Source organism: Danio rerio, chromosome 8 (genome assembly GCF_052040795.2).
Source record: "Danio rerio strain M-AB ecotype USA chromosome 8, GRCz13ab, whole genome shotgun sequence".
Lineage (NCBI taxonomy): Eukaryota > Metazoa > Chordata > Actinopteri > Cypriniformes > Danionidae > Danio > Danio rerio.
In genome coordinates, this window is record NC_141028.1 from 3,624,682 (window position 1) to 3,652,070 (window position 27,389).

The following is a 27,389-nucleotide window of genomic DNA, read 5'->3' on the forward strand; positions in this document are numbered from 1 at the left end:
CTTTGCTGTATGATCGGTCCTGACAGCATCACGGGGAAAAACACGCAACAAACCCCGTGAACCATGAAAACAAACACATACAACCATTCATGAACGGCTAAATACTGTGTGCCGTGGATCCACGAACGCGTCTCACCCAGTCATCAACGTAGGATTTCACAGCTGAGCTTGGCACTGGGCAGCCAGGTCTACTTTGTCTTCAGAAAGCACGTGTCCTGATGAATAATTAAGCAGCCGGCTCTTCTCATAGGATAAGAAAACTCGGCTATGAATAATAATGAGAAACCGACGTGTCATCTTTGCACTTGCAGTTCTGCGCCAAGTCGCCGATTTTGATCCCTCCTAAAAAATCATTTTAAACCCGGAAGCTGAAATTAGCTGACAAAAGCTCAAAATTATCCAGTTTTCCCCACAATTAAAGCTGACACCCTCTTAACTGATGCTCAACACACACAAATCTGATAAAATCTCAAAAAAGGTACTCAAGGGTTTCATGAACCTTTAATAATAGGCAGGTAATAAGCCAGCAGTTGATAGTATGAATTGTGACCGAAACTCAAATTTTACTGAAAATTTAGATTTTATACATCTCAAATAAAAGCCCAATTTTTACAACAAATAAAGCATAAAATGTATTAGATTTAGACTAAAACAGGTGTGAGGATATTTCAAAGGAATAAAACAAAATCACATTTACTGTACACTGAAAAAACGATTCATTGGATTTACTCAATTTGTTTAAGGTAAGTGGCTGCAAACAATTTATATGGGCTTAATTTAAACAAATTAAGTTGAACATGACTACATTTTACTACAGATCAGTGTATGTCCAAAATATATCCTCTAAAAGACAAGTCAATAAATAAGCAAACGAATTTTGTCACTTAATGTTGTTTTAAGCCGAAAAAGTGGCACATTTGCCAATTTAAATGGTGAAAATGTGCAACATTTAGTGCCCACAGTCAGGTTTGTGTTTGTGTGAAAGTCATTCCTCACTTTCGGCCCCAAAGGCAGAACAGAGCTCCATTGTCCAGCAGACAGAAGACATGTGGGAGGGAAGAATAGAGGGATAGATTACTGCAAACGTGATGAGTGAGTCCAAAAGCTTGTAAAGGAGTGAAGCTGAGTCACAGCGCGCACAGACAGAGAGAGAGAGAGAGAGAGAAGCAAAACCTAAACAAGATTAAACCTAAAGAGAGAGAGACAGAGAGAGAGAGAGAGAGAGAGAGAGAGAGAAGCAAAACCTAAACAAGATTAAACCTAAAGAGAGAGAGAGAGAGAGAGAGAGAGAGAGAGAGAGAGAGAAGCAAAACCTAAACAAGAATAAACCTAAAGAGAGAGAGAGAGACTGTTACTACTAAATTACTGCTTTGTAACTTGATATGTTCTTTAATGTAAACATTGCAATACCAATAAAGCAAATCTGAATATAATTGAATTAATAGAGAGAGAGAGATAGAGAGAGAGTTTTCGGTTTTGCCCCAAATACACCACGACTAGAGAAATATTTTCCCCCAATTTGAAACACTAAAGTCAATAACTAATGACTAATTGATTTTTTAATTTAAATGACTCAGAAAAACTTTACCATGTACTCTGAGAGGAGGAATTGACATCTAGACTAGCTGCAAAATATGTACACACCCTACGCACCATAAGAAATGGTTAATGTAAATGCATGTGTCTTATTTAAATGATTAAAACTTTTTATTATTATTATTATTATAATTGTTATATTTATCAAATGTATTCTGTTTTTTGTCGTTATTTTTTTATCTGTATTATTATTGTTATTATTATTATTTTATTATTATTATTTTTTTTTTGATGGTTTTAATATATTTCATATTTAAAGTGCTTTGGCAATACTGTACTGAATGTCATGCCAATAAAGCAACTTGAACTTGAGAGAGAGAGAGAGAGAGAGAGAGAGAGAGAGAAAGAGAGAGAAAGAAAGAGTGTGTGTGTGTTCATACATATATATCTATCTGCATCAGTCCATCTGTGAGCTCTCGATAAATATGAGCACTGAGAGAACACATGCAGGATAAGAGCAACTGCTTGCTGTTTACAAGCCAAAACTAGGCTTAGGGCTGTGCAATACATATAAAATAGCACAAATATACATACTGTGGTGGTTTGAATGATTTAATACAAAAGCATGTGTGTCTGCCACCAGCACACCCTCTGAAAGACTGTTCGGCACATCAGGAAAAGTATTTACATGCTGAATTAACACATTTCTGAAGCCAAGCAGGTGGACATACTTTTCTTGAAATCTGTGTGTGTGTGTGTGTGTTTAAAAAACTCGTCTCTAATAACTGATTTCTTTTATCTTTGCCATGATGACAGCACATAATATTAGATTAGATATTTTTCAAGACAGTAGTATTCAGCTTAGTGACTTTTAAAGGCATAACTAGGGTTTTTACGGTAACGTTAGGGTAATTAGTCAAGTCCTTGTATAACAGTGGTTTGTTCTGTAGACTATCGAAAACAAATACTGCTTAAGGGGGCTAATAATATTGACCATAAAACTGGTTTAAAAAGAACTAAAAACTGCTTTTATTCTTGTCAAATGCAAATAATAAAACAAAAAAGACTTTCTCCAGAAGAACAAATATTATAGGAAATACTGTGAAAAACTCCTAATTCTGTTCAACATCATTTGGGAAATACTTGAAAAAGAAACTCACAGTAGGGCCAATAATTCTGACTTCAACTCATGCTCCATCCATAGAAATGTGGAAAAAAGAAATATTGAACTGTATTGGACTGGAGAGACTTATTTATGTCATCAAAGGCAAGCAGAAGGACTTTGACTATCTATGGGAACCATATATGAATATTATGTAATTTGTGTGTTTGTAAACATGTATTTATTTATTTATTTATTTATTTATTTATTTATTTATTTATTTATGTATTTATGTATGTATTTATTTATTTATTTATCTATTTATCTATTTATTTATTTATTTATTTATTGTATTATTTATTTTGTCATATATATATATATATATATATATATATATATATATATATATATATATATATATATATATATAATTTATTTTACTTATATTTTATTATTTATTATATATATTATTTATATTATTTATATATTAATATATTTTAATATATTATTTGTTACCTATAGTATTTGAATGTGTATACCTGTGTATGTATATGTCTATATGCATATATATAAGAAGGCTGCATTGTTGTCTGTATGCCTAGTTGATGGGGAGAAAAGGAAAAAAATCAATAAACATATTGAAAAAAAATAATTCAGACTTGTTTTCTGAAATTCTGAAATGTCTGATTTGTTTTATGCAATATTAAAGCTCAATAATATGAAACTTATGTTGGTTATACATTTTTTTAAAAACATCGTATTGCATTATTTTGCAGGGTATCTCTATCGCATCAATATCGCAACGTCCTACAGTAGGATGTAAACGTCAGCACTGGCAGACCTGGTGGGTTATTAGCAATCTTTAAGGAATCTGACTTAAACCGACAAAGTCTCAGTGTGTCTGTAAAGCACAACGCTAAGGCATTAGAGCATGCTGGAAATGTGCTGACTAATACAAACACACATGCACTGAACTTAAAGGGACAGTTCACCCACAAATGACAATCTTTTGGGAACAATATTGGGGGGGAAAAACAGCCATTAGCTATATTTTCATCCATATTTTTGAATATTGCATAAAAAAGAAATGCAAAGATGTGCATGAGAGTGTAAACAAATGTATATGCACAACTGGCATAAACTTTTTATCTGATCAGAAAAAAATGTGCATAAATTTTAAACAAGTGGAGGAAGTGATGACGATATTTTAATATTTGGGTGAACTATCTCTTTAATAAAAGCCAGAGGAATCGTGTGCACGAGTCTTGCTTAGTTTTGCAAGCTTTGTTAAATCACAGTGTGTGTCTAATCTCCCACATGACGTTTATACACACGCAGCGCTGGTCGTTCACTGCACAAGCCTGCAGTTTGGTAATTCTGCAGATAAGAGCAGCTTCACACACAGCAGAATGTTATTAAGGGAATAACGGATTCCTGAGCATCAACGTCACACGAGCCTGAAGCACTTTATACAGCCGGCCTGAATTATAGTCTGATTACTCTAAATGTCTGAGATGACTGAGATGTACACTAAAATATCTGTACATTTCTGTATTTTGTGATTCATGCTTTTATTTCAGCTTCTGAACTGCATTATAGAAGCTTGATCTTTCATTGAATAATTTTTGATGTTGAAAAGTTTGAAGTGGTTACTTTCATTGACATTTTTTATAGTTTCAAGTGATATTTTGTCTGCATTTGCTGCCAGTGCTCTTTCTGTTATTGTAAGGGTTTATTTATATATAGTTTCTTAAACAATGACTGCTCTTCGCGTGGGTTTCCTCCAGGTGCTTCTGTTTACCAGCTGGTCCAAACACTTGTGATGTGCGATACCACTGATTTCCGATCCGATGCCAAGTAAAATGAAGGCGAGTATCGGCGATAACAATCCGATTCCAATACTGCCCAAAAATGACTGTTTGAGAAATTAAAGTAACAAGTCATTCATTCATTTTCTTGTCAGCTTAGTCCCTTTATTAATCCGGTGTCGCCAAGTTTTTACACAGCGGATGCCCTTCCAGTCGCAACCCATCTCTAGGAAACATCCACACACACTCATACACTACGGATAATTTAGCCTACCCAATACACCTGTACCGCATGTCTTTGGACTGTGGGGGAAACCGGAGCACCCGGAGGAAACCCACACGAATGCAGGGAGAACATGCAAACTCCACACGTTAACCGAGCCGAGGTTCGAACCAGCGACCCAGGAACCTTCTTGCTGTGAGCCGACAGCACTGCCCACTGCGCCACTGCCTCGCCCTAAAGTAACAAGTAGTGTACTTAAAAGTGTCACTTTATACTGAACAAGGCCCCGTCTAAACTAATGTGTTTTAGTTTTAAAACGCATAAGTTTTGCTACAGTTACGCAATCAGTCCACACTACGCCGGAGTTTTTGAGCGTCGAAAACGGAGCGTTACAGAAATCTGAAGAGCCCATTTTCATTCCGAAACGCTGCTACTCCGTCTCAGTGTGGGTGAGGGAAAACGAAGACGTCTGAAAACCGAGGCGGAGCTGCTGAGATTCGCTACCTGGTTGGGGTTTTTGTGTCATTGCGTATCCTTCCCTTATTCGTCAAGCCCCTATCACATGACTATAACACATGGCTTTAACACTACCGGGAGACAGCAGGGGTCTGTTCTTCGTACCTAGCTTAAATGATCTAAGATGATTTGGCAGATCCTGGATCTTTTAATCTTGATAACTGATCTCTCGCTAATTTGGTTCTTCAAACAAGTTCGCAAATCAGATTAGAATGTCTGGATAAACTGATCTGAGATCGCTGCATGTGTTGTGAGGGACAGATCTATCCATCCTCGAAATCATGATCAGCAATGCAACGATTGGCTGACGGCACAGCAGCGTAATGACATCATCTGATTAATATTCAATTATCCATGTGAGCAAAATTACATCAAATTAGCAGTAAACGGTTTGTTAAATATGACACGCAATAACCTTCCACATTTGTTGTGAGCTGCAGGCTTTACACTTTCATGTGTCAAGAGTATTCATCATGTATTTCAATGCAAATCAATGTATTTAGTTCTACATTTAGAAAAGATTTTCTTTATTATAGTAGCCGTTTTTTAATCGGTGTAAAGAATAACTGGTTGTTTACAAAAGCATTTTGATATCGGTAAAGGCGTCTACAACTTGTGTGAAGCATCAAATCACCGGCATATTAACTATCAAAACATGTTTATGACTGCATAAATGTATTATTGCTTTTAAAAAAAAAGTCACATATTGTGCATTTCTATTATACACAATTTGTACTAAGCGATCTAAAACGTTTATATCAATAAGTTTTCTCTTTGCACCACCAGGTGGCAGTCTTTGTACTTTCATTTCGAGAGTGCAGATTGCATTCGTTTTATTAATATGTATAACTTTATTTATTTTATTAATGACTATAACTTTATATATATATATATATATATATATATATATATATATATATATATATATATATATATATATATATATATATAGTTAAAAAATATGTACCATTTTCCCAAGTGTATATAACTACTACTGTAAGAAAATATCAGAATTGGGAACATACTTTCTGTATTATCTTTGCTTGAACTGAGCCGATCTAATCCTGTTTATATGAATTGAACCTGCTCCCGATCAGGTTTGAGCTAGCAGAACTGTTGCCATGACAACTCTCGGATCAGCTTTGATGAACGAAACGATCCTGGATCGTGTCAAATCGTCAATATCCAAATCCAGCTAATTGAGTTATACACGTACAAAGAACAGAACCCAGACCAGCCTTTACTGTAAACAACAACATGGACACAGAAATGGGAGCGTTGTTTGCACTATTGTCTGTTTTAGGCGCCATTGTGCAGTTATTCATTTGTTACGTTTAGTAACAACTCGACCTCGTCGTCTGTCCACAAAAATACCTCTCTTGCTTTCTTTGCCATCGCGTTCATTGTTCAACCGGCATTTGTTGACAAACAATAACCAAATGCTGAGCGAGACACATGCTTCCTGTTTATACTAGAACGCGCATGCCCAGAGTGCACGAATGGTCACGTGATATACGTTTTTAGTGGAGTAGTGTGGACGGAGATATGTTCAGAAATGCTAGGTGAAACGCTAGTGTGGACGCGGATCGTTTTTGATCTAAAACGCAGTTTTAAAACTAAACGGGGCCTAAAAAAATACTAGGTTGTTGGGTCAAACATGGACAAACAAAGCCATTGGGTTAAACAGTGTCATATTTATTGTTTCAGACTACTAAAATGCCAATAAAAGTCACTTTGTTAAACTGTATAGTTAAAAATTCAGCAATAAAAGTGGACAGAAACTGTAAATAAACCAAAAACATCTGTCAATCACGAAATCCAGATATTTCTTATAGGATAGAGCACAATTTCAAGCAGATATGAACAGAGAAAAGCTGAGCTATTCAATGAAATGTGCTTTTAAATGCTGATTCTTCTGGTTAAAGCTTAAATAACAGGTTTTATGCTAGCCGAACTAGAGGAACCTGAATCAACATGACTGTACATGTCGGTTTATAGTTCAAACCGGGCAGACTATCAACACAACAAATGCATACTCATCATCACACAGTCTAAAAAATACTGGGTTGTTGGGTCAAATGTGGACAAACACAGCCATTGGGTTAAATAGTGTCATTTAAATTGAACTGAAAAAATTAACCCAACATTGTGCGTGCGTGTGTGTGTGTTTGTGTGTGTGTGTGTTTCCATATTTAAAACAGCATTTTTAGAGGAGAGACTCAAAGAAATGCTGAGTTATTTCAAACCAAATTGGATAAAATATCGACAAACCCAAATTTGGGTTTATATATTTATTATACAGGGCAGCACGGTGGGTAGAACAATCACCTTACAGCAAGTAGGTCGCGGGTTCAAGCCTCGGCAAGGTCAGTTGGCGTTTTTGTGTGGAGTTTGCATGTTCTCCCCGTGTTGGCGTGGGTTTCCTCTGGGTGCTCCAGGTCCCCCACAAGTCCAAAAACATGTGGTACAGGTGAATTGGGTAAGCTAAATTGTCCATGGTGTATGTGTGTGAATGAGGCCCCGTTTACACTAGTGCGTTTTAGTTTGAAAATGCATAAGTTTTGCTACGGTTACGCCATCCGTCCACACTACGCCGGAGTTCTCGAGCGCCGAAAACGGAGCGTTTCGAAAACGCTGGAGAGGCCGTTTTCATTCTGAAACGCTGCTGCTCCGTCTCAGTGTGGATGGGGAAAGACGGAGACATCTGAAAACGAAGGCGGGGCTGCAGACGTTCGCCTCTCTGATTGTGGCTTTTCCTCAATATTAAGTAGCCTAACACGCACAGTTCAGTCTCGCATCCTCTTCTTGTAAGTTAAGACTTCGCAAGTTTGATCAAGGCTGCAGTCTCCCCCTTCTCAGTTTGATATGGAAAACATACAGAGGACACGCGTCAATCTTCAAAGGGAACAGTGTACTTTATAGCTTCATTCACATCACCTTGGCTACGTTGCTTCACTTTCTCAACAATAAAATGTAAACATGATTTAAGGAACTGCCTATTTTCATTTTAATATTAGCAACTTAACAGACAGCAGAAATGTTGAGGCGCCGTGCTGCATATATGAGCGTCATCTTCACTGTGTGGATATTTATAACAAAACGGAGCCGATAACAACTGTCTCCTTTCAATTTCAGTGAAAATACGAAACGCACCCTCTCTTTTGCTGAATATCAGTTTTAATAATCGATAATTATAAAAGTATAACATACAATAAGTTTATACATTGTAGGAAATAAAGACGAGCGATCAGTCAATGTACCTGGATTAATCATTAACTTATCTTTGCGCTTAACCAAAACATGTTACCCGTGAACAAGTAACTTAATAGATTCCAATGACCAAAGTCAGGGAATTGGCCTATGTCGTTAGATAAAGACAACAACATGAATGAAATATCCCGTTTAGCAAATATAGTTAGATTAGATCCAGCGAGAGATGCTTGATGAGCAGTCCGACAAGCAGAGCTCTCATCTGGGTAGAAATGCTGGAGCGCTTGCCCGAGAGTGTGTGTGTGGTCACGTGATGTGCGTTTTCAGCGTTTTGGTGTGGACGGAGAGCAGTTCAGAAACGCTGGGTAAAACGCGAGTGTGGACGCGGATCGTTTTCATTCTACAACGCCGTTTTAAAACTAAAATGCACTAGTGTAAACGGGGCCTGAGTGTGTATGGATGTTTCCCAGTGATGGGTTGCAACTGGAAGGGCATCCGCAGCGCAAAACATATGCTGGATAAGTTGGCGGTTCATTCCGCTGTGGCGACCCCAGATTAATAAAACTAAGCCAGAAAAAAAAATGAATGAATGAATGAATTAACCAACACTCACTGGCAGGGCTTGACGTTAGCTTCTTTCATCACCAGACACTGTGGTTAGTAGTTTTCCAACATTACTAGCCACTCTGCATTTTCACTAGCCACAATTTTGTTGTTGGGAAAATATATTTTAGATGCATAAATTTGACTTTGGCATACTAAAATTATATAATTTATATTATTGCGTTATTTCCACATGCCTCCTCATTCATTTCACTTTGTTGTGTATGAGCTTGCTCAATGAGCGTGAGAAAACAGGTTGTGGTTTTATAGTGTCTCATTGTAATAAGGTTTTATTTCACAGGACTTTTCAGGGCTCAACACCAAAAAAAATGTATAAAATAATAAATGATTCTTACCCCAAAATTATTAAGCAAAAGAAAGAAAAACATACCGTGTGCAATAATAAAGGATGATCATGTGAAAGGGTAAAGCGAGAGCAACTTGCTGCTGACAAAAAGGCATTTAAAACCTGGAGCTCTTGAAAGCTGCAGGACTGTGTGTGCACCAGCGTCACTTAGGCTGCATTTACACTGCAGATCTTGATGGTCAATATAGATTTTGTGACTCATCCGATTTTTTTGCTGACATTTTTGAGAATCGAAATATATATACAGTTGAAGTCAGAATTATAAGTCCCCCTGAACTATTAGCCCCCCTATTTATTTTTTCCTCAATTTCTGGTTAACGGAGAGCAGATTTTCTCAACACATTTCTACACAATAGTTTTAATAACTCATTTCTAATAACTGATTTATTTTATCTTGGCCATGATGACAGTAAATAATGGTAAAAGATAAAATTAAAGGGGCTAATAATATTGACCATAAAATGGTGTTTAAAATATTTAAAACTAGCCAAAATAAAACATATAAGACTTTCTTCAGAAGAAAAGATATTACCAGACATATTCCTAAAAAATTTCCTTGCTCTGTTAAACATCATTTAGGAAATATTTTACAAAAGAATATATATATTGTATGTGGGTGAAGCAGTGGTGCAGTAGGTAGTGCTGTTGCCTCACAGCAAGAACGTCACTGGGTCGCTGGTTTGAACCTCGGCCCAGTTGGTGTTTCTGTGTGGAGTTTGCATGTTCTCCCTGCCTTCGCGTGGGTTTCCCCCACAGTCCAAAGACATGCGGTACAGGTGAATTGGGTAGGCTAAATTGTCTGTAGTGTATGAGTGTGTGTGTGGATCTCTCCCAGAGATGGGTGGCTGGAAGGGTAACCGCTGCGTAAAAACGTGCTGGATAAGTTGGCGGTACAATCCACTGTGGCGACCCCAGATTAATAAAGGGACAAGCCGACAAGAAAATGAATGAATGAATTTATATATATATATGGATTTGTTAGACATAGCCCCGTGTACTTATTTCTAGGTTCTCAAAAATGTAGCCCTGGACACATATTTCCAATGAGCCAGATTTCAAATTAACTTTGCAGTTGGTTTTGCCAAAATCGGGTTGATAAACGCAGCATTTTAGAATATAATTATCCACATTACTTACCACATTATTATTTACATTTGTTAATAAAATATCCACAATATAAACGACTTTATTGTACAGTGTTATTGCTTTAATGACTGGATCAATCTGTCAACATTACTCTTCATCACTGTCTTCACTCTAAATTTGGTTATTTCAATGCTATTTTTGGTCAAATATGTACTAAACCAATTGCTGGGTAATTTATTTTATTATTATATTTATAGGAGCAACTTTATCCCAACATTTGTGTAAGAAACTACTATGTTCATATCTACAAAAATATATATTCTCAAACACACGTTTATAATCTATGAAGTAAGATAAATGCATCACAAACCAAAAATACTTACTTCTTACTTGGATTTTTGCTCGTCTTGTTTCTAGTCTAAATATTTAAAGATTCTTAAATCAAAAGGCATTTTCTAAACAAGCAAAAGAATTTCTTGTTTTATAAGTCAAAATGACGTAAGTTTTTCCTTAAAACAGGCATAATAATCCGCCAATGGGTTAAGCTAAATATTGTTTTTGGTTTGAAATAATGTTATTTTTCTTACCCCGTCGCCAGATTATTTAGCTTGTTTCAATTTAAAAAATCACTTACTTTTTACTTATTCCTGAAAGCAATACAATGTTTTTACTTGTCTAGAAAATGCTTCTCGATTCAAGAATCATTAGATATTTGGACTAGAAAGCAGACAAAAACTTAAAGTAAGAAAATCTTTTTTATTATTTTGCAGTGTGGGGAGCATTTCAAATCCAAGTTCACTTTGTTTTATTCATAAAGTCAGATTTTACCTTACAATGCCATTTTTCTACTGACATATCTTCAGAAATATTCTATATACCAGGGGTGTCCAAACTCGGTCCTGGAGGGCCGGTGTCCTGGAGAGTTTAACTCCAGCCCTAATCAAACACACCTGAAGCAGCTAATCAAGCTCTTACCAGATATACTGGAAACTTCCAGCAGGTGTGTTGCAGCAAGTTGGAGCTAAACTCAGCAGGACACTGACCCTCCAGAAGCAAGTTTGGACACCCCTGCTATATAACTGGGTTCAAATGTATTTGCATTAGATTGGTGTATTTTTATAATATAAGCACGCCAAAAAATTAAGGAGAACCAAAAAGATTTATTCATTCAATTATTTTCCTTCGGCCAAGTCCCTTTATTCATCAGGGGTCACCACAGTGGAATGAACCGCCAACTTATCCAGCATATGTTTTACACAGCGGATGCCCTTCCAGCTGCAACCCAGTACTGGGAAACACCAATACGCTATAGACAATTTAGTTAATAAATTCCGCTATAGCGCATGTGTTTGGACTGTGGGGGAAACCGGAGCACCCGGACGAAACTAACACCAACACAGAACATGCAAACTCCACACAGAAATGCCAACTGACCAAGCCGTGACTCGAACCAGCAACCTTCTTGCTGTGAGGACACTGTGCTTACAACTGAGCTGCCATGTCGCCTCATTAAAAAAGATGATTAATCTACTTTAACAAATGCAGATCAAAAATGTGAATGCCTAAATCAACCTGACTATTAGACTACAATGCAAAATGGTGAATTAAAGAGATAGTTCACTCCAAAAATCTAAATCATCATCACTTACTCTTGTTCCAAACCGGTTTGAGTTTCTTCTGCTAAATACAAATCAAGAAACTCCAAATAATGCTGGGAAAAAACAGCCATTGACTTTCATAGTAGGAACAACAACAACAAAAACTCTATGGAAGTCAATGGCTGGCTTTCCCAACAATATTAAAAATATATTCTTTTGAGTTCAACAGAAGAACTCATAAAAGTTTTAGAGTAAATGCAATGTTTTTGAGTAATCTATGCCTTTAATAATATAAACAACCAACGAAATGAAATAAATGTGCATATATTAATCGTGCATTTCTCACACTGCAGTCTGTAACAAGTGATATACAGTATAATCGATGATCTGCGCGTGTCTCAAAGCGCACTCGCTGCGTACTAGAAACGCGTTTTTGGGCATCGCTGTACTGGGTTTTCCTAAACATGAACGCGCTTTTGATGCCTCAAAACGCTGCTTTCTAGTCTGCCAAGCTGTGTGAGTGTTTTGAAACATTTAAACTCACACAACCTACAAGAACAAACATGTTTAATAATAAGTCTTTGTTCGCGTCTTACCTCCAGAAACAAGTGCGCGGTACTTCTCTTCCTCTCAAAACAAAATGCGGCTTAATCCAAAGTGAAGCGTCTCTGCGTTTCTCCTCCGTGTGTCTGTGAGACCGAGAATCTGCGGATATTTATGTTGGAGGAGGTGATGCTGATGCGGGGCGGGGAGAGGGAGAGGGACAGTCCCACACCGGCGGACTCAACACCAGGAATGTCCGAAATTCAGTGCGTGAGATCGGTGAGTAATGACCGACCAGTGACGTCATACTGAGTGCACTTTTTTCCTGAGTGCACTTAAAACTGGCAGTGCATTAAAATATGACATCAAAGAAAGTGTTAAATATTGCTTATAAAATACAAAACATGCGCTGGGATCTAAATATCTGGCATACAAGTAGTAAAATCGAAAGACCAAACAGATTAGTCAATTTTACAATTATTATAAAACATTTGCAATAATAATTATTAGATTTTTTTTTACAGTGGTACCAATAAAGAAACAAATAAAAGAAAGAAACTCAAAAAGGTTTAGAACCACTTGAGAAATAGGCTACTGTAGTATACACTCACCGGCCACTTTATTAGGTACACCTGTTACACGCAAATTTCTAATCAGCCAATCACAGCGCAGCAACTCAATGAATTTAGGCATGTAGACATGGTCAAGACGATCTGCTGCAGATCAAACCAAGCATCAGAATGGGGAAGAAAGGTGATTTAAGCGACTTTGAACGTGGCATGGTTGTTGGTGCCAGACGGGCTGGTCTGAGTATTTCAGAAAATGCTGATCTACTGGGATTTTCACGCACAACCATCTCTAGGGTTTACAGAGAATGGTCTGAAAAAGAGGAAATATCCAGTAAGTGGCAGTTCTGTGGGCGCAAATGCCTTGTTGATGCCAGAGGTCAGAGGAGAATGGCCAGACTGGTTCCAGCTGATAGAAACCCAACAGTAACTCAAATAAGCACTCGATACAACCGAGGTCTGCAGAAGAGCATCTCTGAACACACAACACGTCCAACCTTGAGGCGGATGGGCTACAGCAGCAGAAGACCACACCGTGTGCCGCTCCTGTCAGCTAAGAACAGGAAACTGAGGCTACAATTCACACAGGCTCACCAAAACTGGACAATAGAAGATTGGAGAAACGTTGCCTGGTCTGATAAGTCTCCATTTCTGCTGACACATTCAGATGGTCGGGTCAGAATTTGGCATCAGCAAAATGAAAGCATGAATCCATCCTGCCTTGTATCAACAGTTCAGGCTGGTGGTGGTGGTGTAATGGTGTGGGGGAGATTTTCTTGGCACTCTTCGGGTCCATTAGTACCAATTGAGCATCGTGTCAACACCTCAGCCTACCTGAGTATTGCTGCTGACCATGTTCATCCCTTTATGAGCACAGTGTCTCCATCTTCTGTTGGCTACTTCCAGCAGGATAACGCTCCATGTCATAAAGCGTGAATCATCTCAGACTGGTTTCTTGAACATGACAATGAGTTCACTGTACTCAAATGGCCTCCACAGTCACCAGAGCTCAATCCAATAGAGCACCTTTGGGATGTGGTGGAACGGGAGATTGGCATCATAAATGTGCAGCCGACAAATCTGCAGCAACTGCGTGATGCTATCATGCAATATGGAGCAAATGCAGTAATATTTCCAGTATCTTGTTGAATCTATGGCACAAAGGATTAAGGCAGTTCTGTAGGCAAAAGTGGGTACAACCTGGCACTAGTGAGGTTTACCTAATAAAGTGGCCGTTGAGTGTAGTTTAGTGCTTACTACAGTAAACAAGGTGTATTGAGGTATAATATAGCCTATGGTTGTTTTGTTATCACTGCAACTACAAAATTACCTCAATAATTTAAGTGCTTTAATATAGTATGGCTCAAAAACTTACAATTTACTTACTATATTGTATATTGTAATACACCTGAAGTCAGAATTATTAGCCCTTCTTTGAATTATTTTTTCTTTTTTAAATATTTCCCAAATGATGTTTAACAGAGCAAGGACATTTTCACAGTATGTCTGATAATATTTTTTCTTCTGGAGAAAGTCTTATTCGTTTAACTTCGGCTAGAATAAAAGCAGTTTTAAATTTTTTTTAAAACATTTTAGGGACAAAATTATTAGCCTCTTCAAGCTATGTATTTTTTTAGGACTGTCTACAAAACAAACCATCATTATACAATAACTTGCCTAATTACCCTAACCTGCCTAGTTACCCTAATTAAGTGAAGCCTTTAAATGTCACTTTAAGCTGTGTAGAAGTGTCTTGAAGAATATCAAGTCAAATATTATTTACTGTCATCATGACAAAGATAAAATAAATCAGATATTAAAGATGAGTTATTAAAACTATTATGATTAGAAATGTGTTGAGATTTTCTCTCCGTTAAACAGAAATTGGGGAAAAAATAAACAAGAGGGCTAATAATTCAACTGTATTCTTCAACTGTATATGTGTATAAATTATTACTAACTAAACACTATAGCGTCACTATAGTATTTTTTAATGTGATATTTTATGTAACCATACTATAGTAAATTATATTATAGTGGATATACAGTGCTCAGCATATATAAAGACACACCTCACAAATCTCTCTGTTAAATTCATATTTTTAATAGGAAGCTTTACAATATTATTTTTGTGCATATACATTAGATTAGTCAGTACTGAAGCCAAATCAGGAGCTTATCTAACAAAATAACTTATGATAACGGTCCAAAAACTAGCACAGCCAAATTTATGTCATAGAAAAATATAAAATACAGATTTAAAAAAAGAGGAAAAATCAAGAGAAGAAAATTTTTTAACAGTTTAACAGTTTAGTTGAAATTTTGTAGGTTGTAATTTACTTGTATTGAATGAATTAAATAGTATTATCTTTAAGTTTCTATAGATGTTTGGTGACTAAATTATTATTTTAATAAATATATCTGTTTAATAAATCTGTTTTGTTTAAATGCACTAAAATACATTGCCTATATTCACCGAGAAAAGGAGGAAAATATTCATTTGCAAAATGGGCTGTACTCAATTATCCTGAGTACTGTACAGGCTGATAGTATTTCCAACTCTTGACTGCTACAGCATTACCAGAGCAAATTACCACAACAGACTAATTTAAGTACTATATTATGGTTCAAAGGGGTGAGGCAGTGGCGCAGTAGGTAGTGCTGTTGCCTCACAGCAAGAAGGTCGCTGGTTCGAACCTCGGCTCAGTTGGCGTTTCTGTGTGGAATTTGCATGTTCTCCCTGCCTTCGCGTGGGTTTCCTCCGGGTGCTCTGGTTTCCCCCACAGTCCAAAGACATGTGGTACAGGTCAATTGGGTAGGCTAAATTGTCCGTAGTATGTGTGTGTGGATGTTTCCCAGAAATGGGTTGCGGCTGGAAGGGCATCTGCTGCGTAAAAACTTGCTGGATAAGTTGGCGGTTCATTCCACTGTGCCGACCCCGGATTAATTAAGGGACTAAGCCGACAAGAAAATGAATGAATGAGTTATGGTTCAAAAACACTACAGTATTTACTGTACATTACTATTATTTTTGTTTTCATGTAGGCAGCTCTGAAAAAATGTACTAAATGCGGTGGGTTTTTTACTACAGTAAAATGGTGTATTTTAGTATAATGTATCCTCTAATAGGCAATTTTATAAATTATATTTTCAAAGCTGTCGTAATACCGCAGCAAATTACCACAACGGATTAATTTAAGTACTATATTATGGTTCAAAAACACTTGCATTTACTTTAAATAGTATTTTTCATGTGGGATAATAACTCAATATATGATATTCCAGTTTTTCCGGTTCACTGTACATCTGTCAGTGCATCAGAGTCAGTGTTATAAAAACATTCAGTGCTTTCCTCAGCAGAAAATTAAGACAACACAAAAGACGAGTAAATTGCCTCGGGCGCCTGTGCTTTAAACCACTAACCCCTGATGTGTTTAGTAGCTTATTCCACTGTTATGTGGGTGTATATTCGGGTTTGTGCGTGTATTTTGAAGGGGAAAGCTCTTGTGACGTCTTAAATCATGATGCTACAGACCTCTGGTTTTGGTTTTGGTCTAGTTTTCCCTGTGTGTGAGGGAAGGTCAGAATAAAAAAAATGTTTTATTTGTGTAGTTCAAAAGAGGTAAAAGTTAATTTAGGATGATGTTGACAAAATGTTTGCTCGGTTGTCTATTGCTTTTACACTACAGTTTAATAAACTAGTAGTTAACATTGTGCAATTTAGATTGTAGATATAATACATTACCAATTACCTTGACAGTTGGCGGTTCATTCCGCTGTGGTGACCCCAGATTAATAAAGGGAGTAGGCTGAAAAGAAAATGAATGAATGAATGATTAAATGAGTTTTTAGGAAAATAGATCTACTAATGTCGCTACAAAACTGGTGTGTTTTTTATAAGTGGAGCTGCTCGCTGTGAGCGAATCGCTTCAGTGAATGATTCACTGACTCAACCATTTATTTCATCCCTCAATTACAGTTTTTTTTAAAGCTTTTTTTTATTGCAGTTAATGCAAGTACTATATAAACCAAAAAAATCACACAAAAAAATCATACTTAAGTAAAAGTACCACTACTTGCCTAAAAGTGTAGTGAAAGTAAAGTAAAAGTATCTGTTGTAAATATCACTCAAAGTAGAGGGCTGTACCGCGGGACCCGACCAGATTTCTTTCAGCGCGGGAATAAATTTCCGAATAAAGCGTGGGAGCGGTCGGTATCTGGTGTATTTTTGGACGGGAGTGGGCAGTCTAACAATATCGCTCCTGACTCTTGAGCACGCGTATGTATGTGTGTGAATGAGACAGCGTGATACTGAGTTTAGCTTGTTTGTTGCTGTCTGTGAGTGTGTGTGTGTGTGTGTGAATGAGAGAGAGAGCTTTGTGCTATGCGTGTGGTGTGTGTGTGTGTGTGAATAAGAGAGAGCATGTGATGTTTGTGTGTGGGTGTTACTTGCTTGGTGCTGTGTGTGTTTCTACAGACAGCGTGTAGACTGTCTGGACTCTGTATAGCTGGGTGGTTTTGGGTTTTGTTCTCCCCCCCCCCCCGCCCATTAGCGGGAACAGCTAAATTTAGTCCAGATCTCTAACTCAAAGTATGAATAAAAAGTAGCCCTTTTAAAAGTACTATTGAGTAGTGAGTATTACGCTGTAAAAAGCTGATGCATTTACATGTAATTTGTGTGTGTGTGTATGTGTGTGTGTAATCGTAGCATTCTGTAGTGCAGAGTTATTGCCCAGCAGGCACACAACATCATAAGACATTAATATTAGATTATATTTAGGTTGTGATGTCAGGTGACCAAAATACAGTCTGTGTCTAATGTTTAGCCAGCGTCTAAGGACAACATTATTTTAACGTCTAATAATGACATCAAATGATGTTGATAATTGGTTGATTATAGGTTGTGTTGGAAAGTGACCAAAATCCAACGTCAAGGCAACATCTTAAACTAACGTCATTTTAAACTTATTGTTCAAGCTCTTGTTCTCTCCAGACTAGATTACAGCAACTCTCTACTAGCCGGGCTTCCAGCTAACTCTATCAAGCCTCTTCAGCTGCTCCAGAACACAGCAGCACGAGTGGTCTTTAATGAACCTAAAAGAGCACATGTCACTCCACTGCTCATCCGTTTGCACTGGCTGCCAGTTGCTGCTCGCATCAAATTCAAAGCTCTGATGTTTGCTTACAAATCGACTTCTGGCTTTGCTCCTTCTTATCTGCTCTCACTTCTGCAGATGTATGTGCCCTTCAGAAACTTGCGTTCTGTGAATGAACGTCGCCTCGTGGTTCCATCCCAAAGAGGGAAGAAATCACTTTCCCGAACTCTCACATTTAATCTGCCCAGTTGGTGGAATGAACTCCCTAACTGCATCAGAATGGCAGAGTCACTCGCTGTCTTCAAGAAACGACTAAAAACTCAACTATTTAGTCCCCACTTTCCTACCTAAACTGCTATTCCCTTTCTGGCTCCACCTCTAACTGTACTACAAAAAAATAAATAAATAAAAATGTATTACTAATGGTTTGCTTCTTACACTTTACAGACCTGAAACTTGCCAACAGCACTTATTCATTGCTGCTCTTATAGTTGTGTAAATTGCTTCCTTGTCCTCATTTATAAGTCGCTTTGAATAAAAGCGTCTAATAAATGACTAAATGTGAATATATATATATATATATATATATATATATATATATATATATATATATATATATATATATATATGTATATACATACATGTTTGTCGCCACCTACTGGTGTAACATCCTTATCAGAATATGCAATACCCACACTGTATGTTTACAAACGATCAGCTTTTATTCACTCTGCTTATTTTATAATTATAATTATAATTTTTTTTTTAAAAAGTGATCTTTAACCTTTGTATTTAGGGATAATTTCTTAATAATAATAATTTAAATACCTATTTTTGACCATCTCCGCCTCCTGAATCAGACATTCAGCTTTAATTATAATGAAATAATTTTCATCTTTAAGAGTTTACTTTTACTAAGTAACATAAACATTTACATGAAACATCTATTTTCTGCGTTATTTGTAATTTCTGTAATTAAACATAAATGAATATGTGTCTGTGCTCTGGTCAACTCTTTTACATCGGTTATAAAAAGACAGAACAATCTGTAAAGCACTGAGAGGAAAAGTGTGATTATAAAAAATACAATTAATGCATTATCATTAGAAGCTGGTTATATTCGCAGACTTAAACCCTTCATATAAGTGTTTTATTCTGCATAACAGGTCTCCTATACACATTATTTTGCTTTAATAACGGATTCAGTTCACTGCGCATTACACTTTGTTGTATATCCTTCCCGTTTAAAGTAATTGCATGAATTGTACTCGCAATTCCAGAATGAGTCACAATGATTATCTCCTTGAGCATCAAATGTTATACATGATAACAGGAAGTCTCTGTGTAAACACAGGACGTCACATCTTCATCCCTCTCACCAGAAGATCAGCGAGTGACCATAACAGAGCGTCACCAAACAGCCCTACGCAAGTGACCGTAGAGTTTCTTAGATGTGGCAACATGCGATTCTTGAGAGCATCTGATTAAGAAGATTTATTAGCTGTTTACCCTCTGTTTACCGCCTCCACAGGCCACAACTGAGGGCTTTTATATCTCTCAGGCCAAAAGATTCATTAGATACTCTTTTAGTGAGCCGATTATTCATAATGACGCAGGACGTGATATTTAGGGACAGGATAGCTGTTGTAAAATGGACATTTTAGAGCTACAGACCCCTTTATTTGCATGCAGAAATGGAAAATGACAAAAGGTCATGAAAGTAAAGAGCCCAATGAAAAAATATGTGTTAATGAACAGTTTCCGTAATCGGTGATTCATTTTCTGTGTATTTATGGTTGTGAATTGCATTATGGGGTATTGAGCTCTGCTTCTGATGTTGAAAATTTAACTTTACAGTTTAACAAATTGACCTTTATTGACATTTAAGTAGTTTGAAATAACATCGTGTGACCGCTGTAAAAAAAACTACTCAGGGGGGTTTTAAAGGCTACCCATTAAAAGCAGTTAGATTAAAGGCTGATTTATACTTCTGCGGTAAGCTCACGCGTATGCTTCGGCGCAGCCTACGCATCGACGCAAAGCCCTTTGCCGTGGCCGTTGGCGTCGCTGATGTGCACCTCTCAATAAATGTAACTACATGTCGCACCGACGCGTAGTGCAAGCTCTGTGATTGGTCGGCTTGGTAGCACTGATGAGTCTGGGCGGGCTAGCCCAATGGAGCGATTGTTTACAAGTGTGGAGTCCCGTTAAGGAGCTCCGGATGCAAAGTTTTGTTTTGTGTTTACCTCATAGTTAAAGTTGTTGCACTCATTAGCTCCGTAATCTGCCCTATTATGAGTTTTTCACTCCAGTTATCTTCGTCTTGAAGCTTCCCCCCCTTCCACCCCTACTTCCCCCCTTTTTCCAAAAGGGCAACACGGTGGCCCAGTGGCTATTACTGTTGCCTTAAGGCTGATTTATACTTCTGCGTCAATCGCCGGCATATGCTACGGCGCTGACGCATAGCCCTTCGCCGTGGCTGTTGGCGTCACTGACATGCAATTGTAACTACACGTCGCAACGACGCGTAGCGCAAGCTCTGTGATTGGTCGGCTTGGTAGCGCTGACGAGTCTGGGCGGGACCGAGAGCCGCGTGAATGGTGCAAGCCTGATGGAGCGATTGTTTACAAGTGTGGAGTCCCATGAAGGAGCTCCAGATGGAAAGTTTTGTTTTGTGTTTACCTCATAGTTTAAGTTGTTGCCGGTTCCTGCCTCAAAATTAACAAGTTTGAGCCACTTGTACATCCCGGAAGTGTTCAGGAAAAGCAAAACAGCAGAGAAGAAACTCGACACAGAGGAACATTTACACCTTACTGCCCACTAGCGTTTTGGAAGTGTTAATTAAGACCAACAGAGACAGCAGCAGAAGTATAAATGCACAGCCACGCGCGTTGCATGCGCCGTGGGTCACGCCGGTCACCTGACGCAGAAGTATAAACCAGGCTTTACAGCAAGAACACTGCTGGTCCAACCTCCTTTCGGGCTGGTCGGTGCTTCTGTGCGGAGTTTACATGTTCTCCCCGTGTTTGCGTGGGTTTCTCCCGGGTTCCCCGATTTCCTCCCACCGTCCAAAAACATAAACCATAGCCAATCGACTAAACCAAATTATCACCTTAGACAATCTTTAGTTTACACTTCTCACACAACGACAAGCAGGGGAGTTTTTCCTGAGCTCGAACTCTTCTCTCGCCTTTCTAACAGGAGGGAGCCCCGGGCTCGAGGATATTACGAGCTCAGGGCTCTTTCCCGGGACAGCATGCCAAATATGCTTTATTGATTATCAGCTAAATGTGAACTCTTGAAACTGTTTTAGCAAAGTCTGTGTGTTAGTGTGCTGTATACATAGTCCAACTAATCAGTCTTTGAGCAGCTTCAGCTGTGTGAGTTAGCGATGAGCCAGGATTAGGAACCGCTGTGTGTGTGCAGTGCATGACTGGATCTTGTAGTCATATTTTATGGCGGATTTGCAGTTCTATGCGATACTGTGTGTTTAATTGTGACACATACTGTACATTGACTTGTCCAGAATTCCCTGCATGTCACGTTGGTGTTTTAACATTAGAAATAAAAAAATACAGTTGTTAAATGTTTAACATTTATTTTACAGTTTGTACCGTATTTTAAACAGTAAATTACTGTCACAGCTGCCGTGTTATTTTTAACTGTACAGTTTACAGATTTGTTTACAGTACATTGGCAGATTATTTTGCTCATTTTAAGGAAAAACTCACTTAATTTTGACTTATAATTTCTTAAGATCAGCAATATTTATTACTTTTCAAGCAGCTCTCGGAAAGATAAGATAAGAGCTTGTACCCACAAGCTTACAAGTGTGAAAGGCTCAACTATCAAAATGATTTCTGTGGTAACTTTAAGTGGCATGTAAGCTCTTATCACCTCTCAGAGACGCGAGTTTGTGGGTTTCCAAGAACTGCTTAAAAGTTTTGTGACATGAAATATGTTTGATCTCCCACTATCTCTAACACATTGCCCTTTATCGAATGCTGTTATCTTCACTGTGGAGAACAGCAGGCGATGGTAAGCAGGAAGATGAGACCCTTTTCTGGCACACAAAATGAGAGATTTCATGATCTTTGAAGATGATGTCCTCTGTGTGGTTCCTGGATGGTTTAGACTAAGTTGGAAAGAGAGTTCCTTTCCCCTTAAGGGCTCTATTTTAATGATCTAAGCACAAAGTCTAAAGCGCATGTTGAAAAAGCATTAAGGTCATGTCTAATTCCACTTTTGCTATTTTAAAAATGCATTAATATGCTCTGCGCCCTATGGTCTAAACAGGGTTGTGCTTTTTTTTAATGAGTTTTGGGTGTATTTTGAGCATAACGTGCATTAAACCAATCAGAGTCTCATCTCACATTCCCTTTAAGCGTCAGTTGTCTTGTTACCGTGAGCCAGACAGAGAAATTCACAACGTTCTAATTCAATATTCTAGCATGTATGTATGTTTTTGTGAGTGTGTGTTCCTTTTCTTTTTGACCTAGGTAGAATGCTTTGTCTGTGCTAAATAGAGTTTATTGATGATTTACTGGTGATATATCAATCTTCTTTGTATTAAAACTTTTAGAAATATTGCTTAAGAACTTGTATTCAAACAACATCACAAGTGCTTGGTATGTATGCACAGCTAATGTGGTTTAAAGAACAACTGTATGCATTGTATATAGGTATTTGTATTGCATTTTGAGATTATAAAATCTTTAACATTTCTCTATGGGCACTATCCCACAATCACCAGATATTAACAAGGGGCCATAAATGTGGCTACTGACTTTTTACTTGTCTAGAAAATGCTTCTTGAGCTCAGAATAAATAAATATTTAGACTAGGAACAAGACAAAACAAGAAAAGCATTTTTTTTTTTTGCGGTTTCTGATATTATCCCACAAATAAAAGTGATTGTACAACTTTTGTATATCGTATACTGTATTAATATGCTTTAATTAATAATTTAATAAAGTTGAATTAACCCATAATACCTACAATAAATGAGTAGAAATTTGCACAGACTTAAAAGAAGAGAAAAATAAAACAAATGCAGGAAACAACTATTTTTATTTTTTTTTTACTTTTAAGGCCGAGCAAGGTTGTATCTGTAAATCTGTCCTCAAATAGGGAGGCACTGCAGGAAATCATCGTCATCAGCAACTGGCTTTCTGAGGAAATGATCATAACAATGAGTGATTCAAGCAAAGATTAAAAACATTGAAAGTCTTAATATTTACTGTATATGATGCACAACATATCAGTGATTTAAAAGCACAGCTACTTATGCACTCTCTGTTTAAGTTGCTTCCTTCAGCTGAGAAAATAATCAAAATCTGTTAACGATTTATTGTTGTGTTTGAGTAAATGCGTTTTTTTATTTCTTAAACTACTGGTGATATTTCTTCTAAATATCAAGTTTAAACTTTGCAATTTAGAGCTTTTTGTACATAAAACAACAAAGTAATGTGTTACACTGTTTTAAAGTAAGGTTTTGCAATAACACAGCAAATACTAGTGTTTTTGAAATCTTTATACACTGTCAAAAATACTCTAAAAAGAAATAGAGGAAGATCGAACCTATTTCATGGTCACATAAATTTTAAGCAGCTCTCGGAAACCCACAAACTTACCCCCCCCACCCCCCCCACCCCCCCAGATGAGACTGTAATTGGTATAATGTGGTATAATTCTTCGTAAAGTATGTTTAGCATACAGTACAGGGAGGTGAAGAGCTTACACCCACAAGCTTACAAGTTTGAAAGTCTTCAACAAGGCTCGACTATCAAAATGATTTCTGTGGTAACTCTAAGTTGGGTGTAAGCCCTTATCACTTTGTTCACTTTGTTCCACACAACTACCATCCCAACACAAATTGATTAAATTATGTGTAGTTCAAAAACATAATATGTAATATATTTACTGTATCTTCCATATGTAATAATAAATGCTGTATAATTCTTTGTAAAGTATGTTTAGCCTACAGCACAGTAGTGTCACAGTACAGTAGAAAACTAGTACAGTTGTTTACACTAATATAGTTGTTGTGTTACCATAGAAACCAGTTACCACATCTGATTATTTCAAGTACTTTACTGTTCGAAAATAATTACAGTATAGTATTCTTCATGTGGGTAATGCCGTATAATTCTTCAGTATGCTTAGCCTATATGACAGTACAGTGCGTATAGTACAGTAGAAAACTAGTACAGTTGTTTATAGCCTACTATAGTGGCTGTGTGTTACTATAGCAACTACAGAGTTACTGCAATAGATTTATTCAAGTATGTTATGGTTCAAAAACATAATATTTACGTTAATTACTAGTATCTTTCACGTGGGTTATAATAAATGCTGTATAATTCTTTGTGAAGACTGTTTAGCCTACAGTATAGCTGTTTATAATAGCCAACTATAGTTGTTGTGTGTTACCATAGCAACTAGAGTTACGACAACAGATTAATTCAAATCAAAAACATAATATTTACTATATAACTACTGTAGTATCTTTCATGTATTCAATAATAAACGTGGTTGTAAATTATATTAGCCTACTATTGTTGTCGTGTTACTATAGCAACTTCACAGTTATCACAACAAATTAAATTAAGCTACTTTACGGTTTAAAAACATAATGTTTACCACAGAAATATTTTTCATGTAATGATAACTCGAGTATTCTTATACAGTAGTGTTTTACACAATACAGTAGAAAACTAGTAAAGTTGTTTATATTGGCCTACTATAATTGTATTTTAACATAGCAACTAGTTACCACAAAAAAATTTAATTAAGTTCTTGGTTCAATAACATAGTATTTACTATGTAATTACTATAAATGTAGGCAATACTTAACGCTTTATAATTCTTCGTTGAGTATGTTTAGCATACAGTAATGTCTTATACGGAAAGGTAGAAAACTAGTACAGTTGTTTATATTAGCCTACTATAGTTGTTGTGTTACCATGGTAATTACAGAGTTACCGCAACAGATTTATTCAAGTATGTTACGGTTAAAATTATATTTATAATTACTGTAGTATTTTTCTTGTGGGTAATAATAAATGCTGTATAATTCTTTTGAAGTACGTTAAGCCTACAGTACAGTTGTTTATATTAGCTAACTATAGTTGTTGTGTGTTACCATAGCAACTAGAGTTACCACAACAGATTAATTCAAATCAAAAACATAATATTTACTTTATAATTACTGTAGTATCTTTCATGTAGGTAATAATAAATGTGGTATAATTCTTCATAAAGTATGCCTACAGTACAGTTGTTTATATTAGCATACTATTGTTGTCGTGTTACTATAGCAACTTCATAGTTACCACAACAAATTAAAGTAGGCTAATTTACGGTTTAAAATTATATTCACTGTATAAGAAGTATTCTTCATGTACGTAATAATAAATCCTGTATAATTCTTCAGTATGCTTAACCTACAGTACAGTAGTGTTGTATACAATACAGAAGAAAACTAGTAGTGGTTTATATTAGCCTACTATAGTTGTTGTGTTACCATAGTAACTACTGAGTTACCGCAACAGATTTATTCAAGTACGTTACGGTTAAAAAACATATTTATAATTACTGTTGTATTTTTCATGTGGGTATAATAATTGCCGTATAATTCTTTGTGAGGTATGTTAAGCCTAGTTGTTTATACTAGCCTACTATAATAACTGTAGTATCTTTCGCGTAGGTAATGCTGTATATAGCATATAGTATACAGTACAGAAGAAAACTAGTAGTTGTTTACCCTACTATTGTTGTTGTGTGTTACCCTGCTAAAAAATCCAGCTTAAACCAGCCTAAGCTGGTTGGCTGGTTTTAGCTGGTCAACCAGGCTGGATTTAGAGGGGTTTTGGCCACTTCCAGGCTGGTTTCCAGCCATTTCCAGCCTGGTCTTAGCTGGTCAGGCTGGGAGATGACCTGCTAAAACCAGCTTGACCAGCCAAGCCAAGCTGGGAGTCCAGCCAAAACCAGCTATATCCAGCTTAAACCAGGCTGGTTAAGCTGGTTTTAGCTGGATTTGGCTGGTCTTTTTCCAGCCTGACCAGCTAAGACCAGGCTGGAAATGGCTGGAAACCAGCCTGGAAGTGGCCAAAACCCCTCTAAAACCAGCCTGGCCGACCAGCTAAAACCAGCCAACCAGCCTAGGCTGGTTTAAGCTGGATTTTTCAGCAGGTAGTTGTTTATATTAGCCTACCATAGTTATTGTGTTATAATATTAACTACAGAATTACTACAACATATTTATTCAAGTACTTTACGGTTCAAAAACATTATATTTATAACTACTGCGTATCTTTCATGTAGTTAATAATAAATGCTGTATATTTCATGACGTATGTTTACCCAGTACAGTTATATTAGCCAAATATAGTAGTTGTGTTACCATAGCAACTACCCCAACAGGTTAATTCAAATAAAAAAAACACAATATTTATTATATAATTACTGTAGTATCTTTCATGTCGGTAATAATAAATGTAAAATTCTTCGTGAAGTATTTTTAGTATGCAGTATGTACAGTAGGCTATTGAAAATACGGAAGTCTGTTTTTGAGTCTGCGCTTCTACGGTACTTACGGGGGAAAGTTTCAGGAAGTAGAGAAACTCAACGCTCTTCTGCTTTCAAACACAATCACAAACCTCTTTACAGTCTGATTTACCGAACAAATCCGTTAAATGTGTAAAAGTCGCGGGAATAATCAGCTGTGAGACGGAGAAAAGTGTATTTTGGAGGTCAGATCCAGTCTTACAGCAGCAGGTAAAATCACTTCACATTCACGACACGATGAGTTCCAGTAAACACGAAGAGTGTTATCGCACATAAACAATCTTAATCATATGTACTTTACTTAGGTAGAGTTATTTTGTAATTCAGCAGCTGTGTGAAGCTTTAACACAATCAGATTGTGTGTACAAATATCAAACACGAGCCGGTTATTAAAAACGAAAGTGATTCATTCATCAAAGTTAAATTATATTTATTAAAATCGCAGCTTTTAAGTTGTCCAAATGAGTATGTAATCTTAATTGTATAATTTGTATATCTAAGTACACTTAAAATAGACCCAAATACATAATATAGCTAATACAATAACATTCTAATTAATTACAGTTA

General features: G+C 36.8%; 2 protein-coding genes and 1 long non-coding RNA gene across 8 annotated transcripts in view; 1 reads left to right on the top strand and 2 right to left on the bottom strand.

The window, feature by feature from the left end:
- plat (plasminogen activator, tissue) overlaps positions 1-12,740 on the bottom strand; it is a 50,103-nt gene extending 37,363 nt beyond the window's left edge. For all 3 annotated transcript variants that reach the window (XM_087264121.1, XM_087264120.1, XM_087264122.1), the window contains exon 1: positions 12,646-12,740. The gene's annotated coding sequence lies outside the window, so the exon portion shown is untranslated. The remainder of the gene's footprint in view (positions 1-12,645) is intronic.
- A 6,137-nt stretch (positions 12,741-18,877) lies between these two features.
- LOC147842503 (uncharacterized) lies at positions 18,878-27,077 on the bottom strand. The gene is made up of 3 exons (XR_015497512.1): positions 26,413-27,077; positions 24,178-26,139; positions 18,878-23,882 (listed from the first exon to the last, which is right to left on the bottom strand). It is a non-coding gene; the product is annotated as an uncharacterized LOC147842503 (long non-coding RNA).
- ikbkb (inhibitor of nuclear factor kappa B kinase subunit beta) overlaps positions 26,843-27,389 on the top strand; it is an 82,657-nt gene continuing 82,110 nt past the window's right edge. For 3 of the 4 annotated variants that reach the window (XR_015497188.1, XM_087263598.1, XM_087263599.1), the window contains exon 1: positions 26,843-27,032. The gene's annotated coding sequence lies outside the window, so the exon portion shown is untranslated. 4 annotated transcript variants of the gene reach the window in all.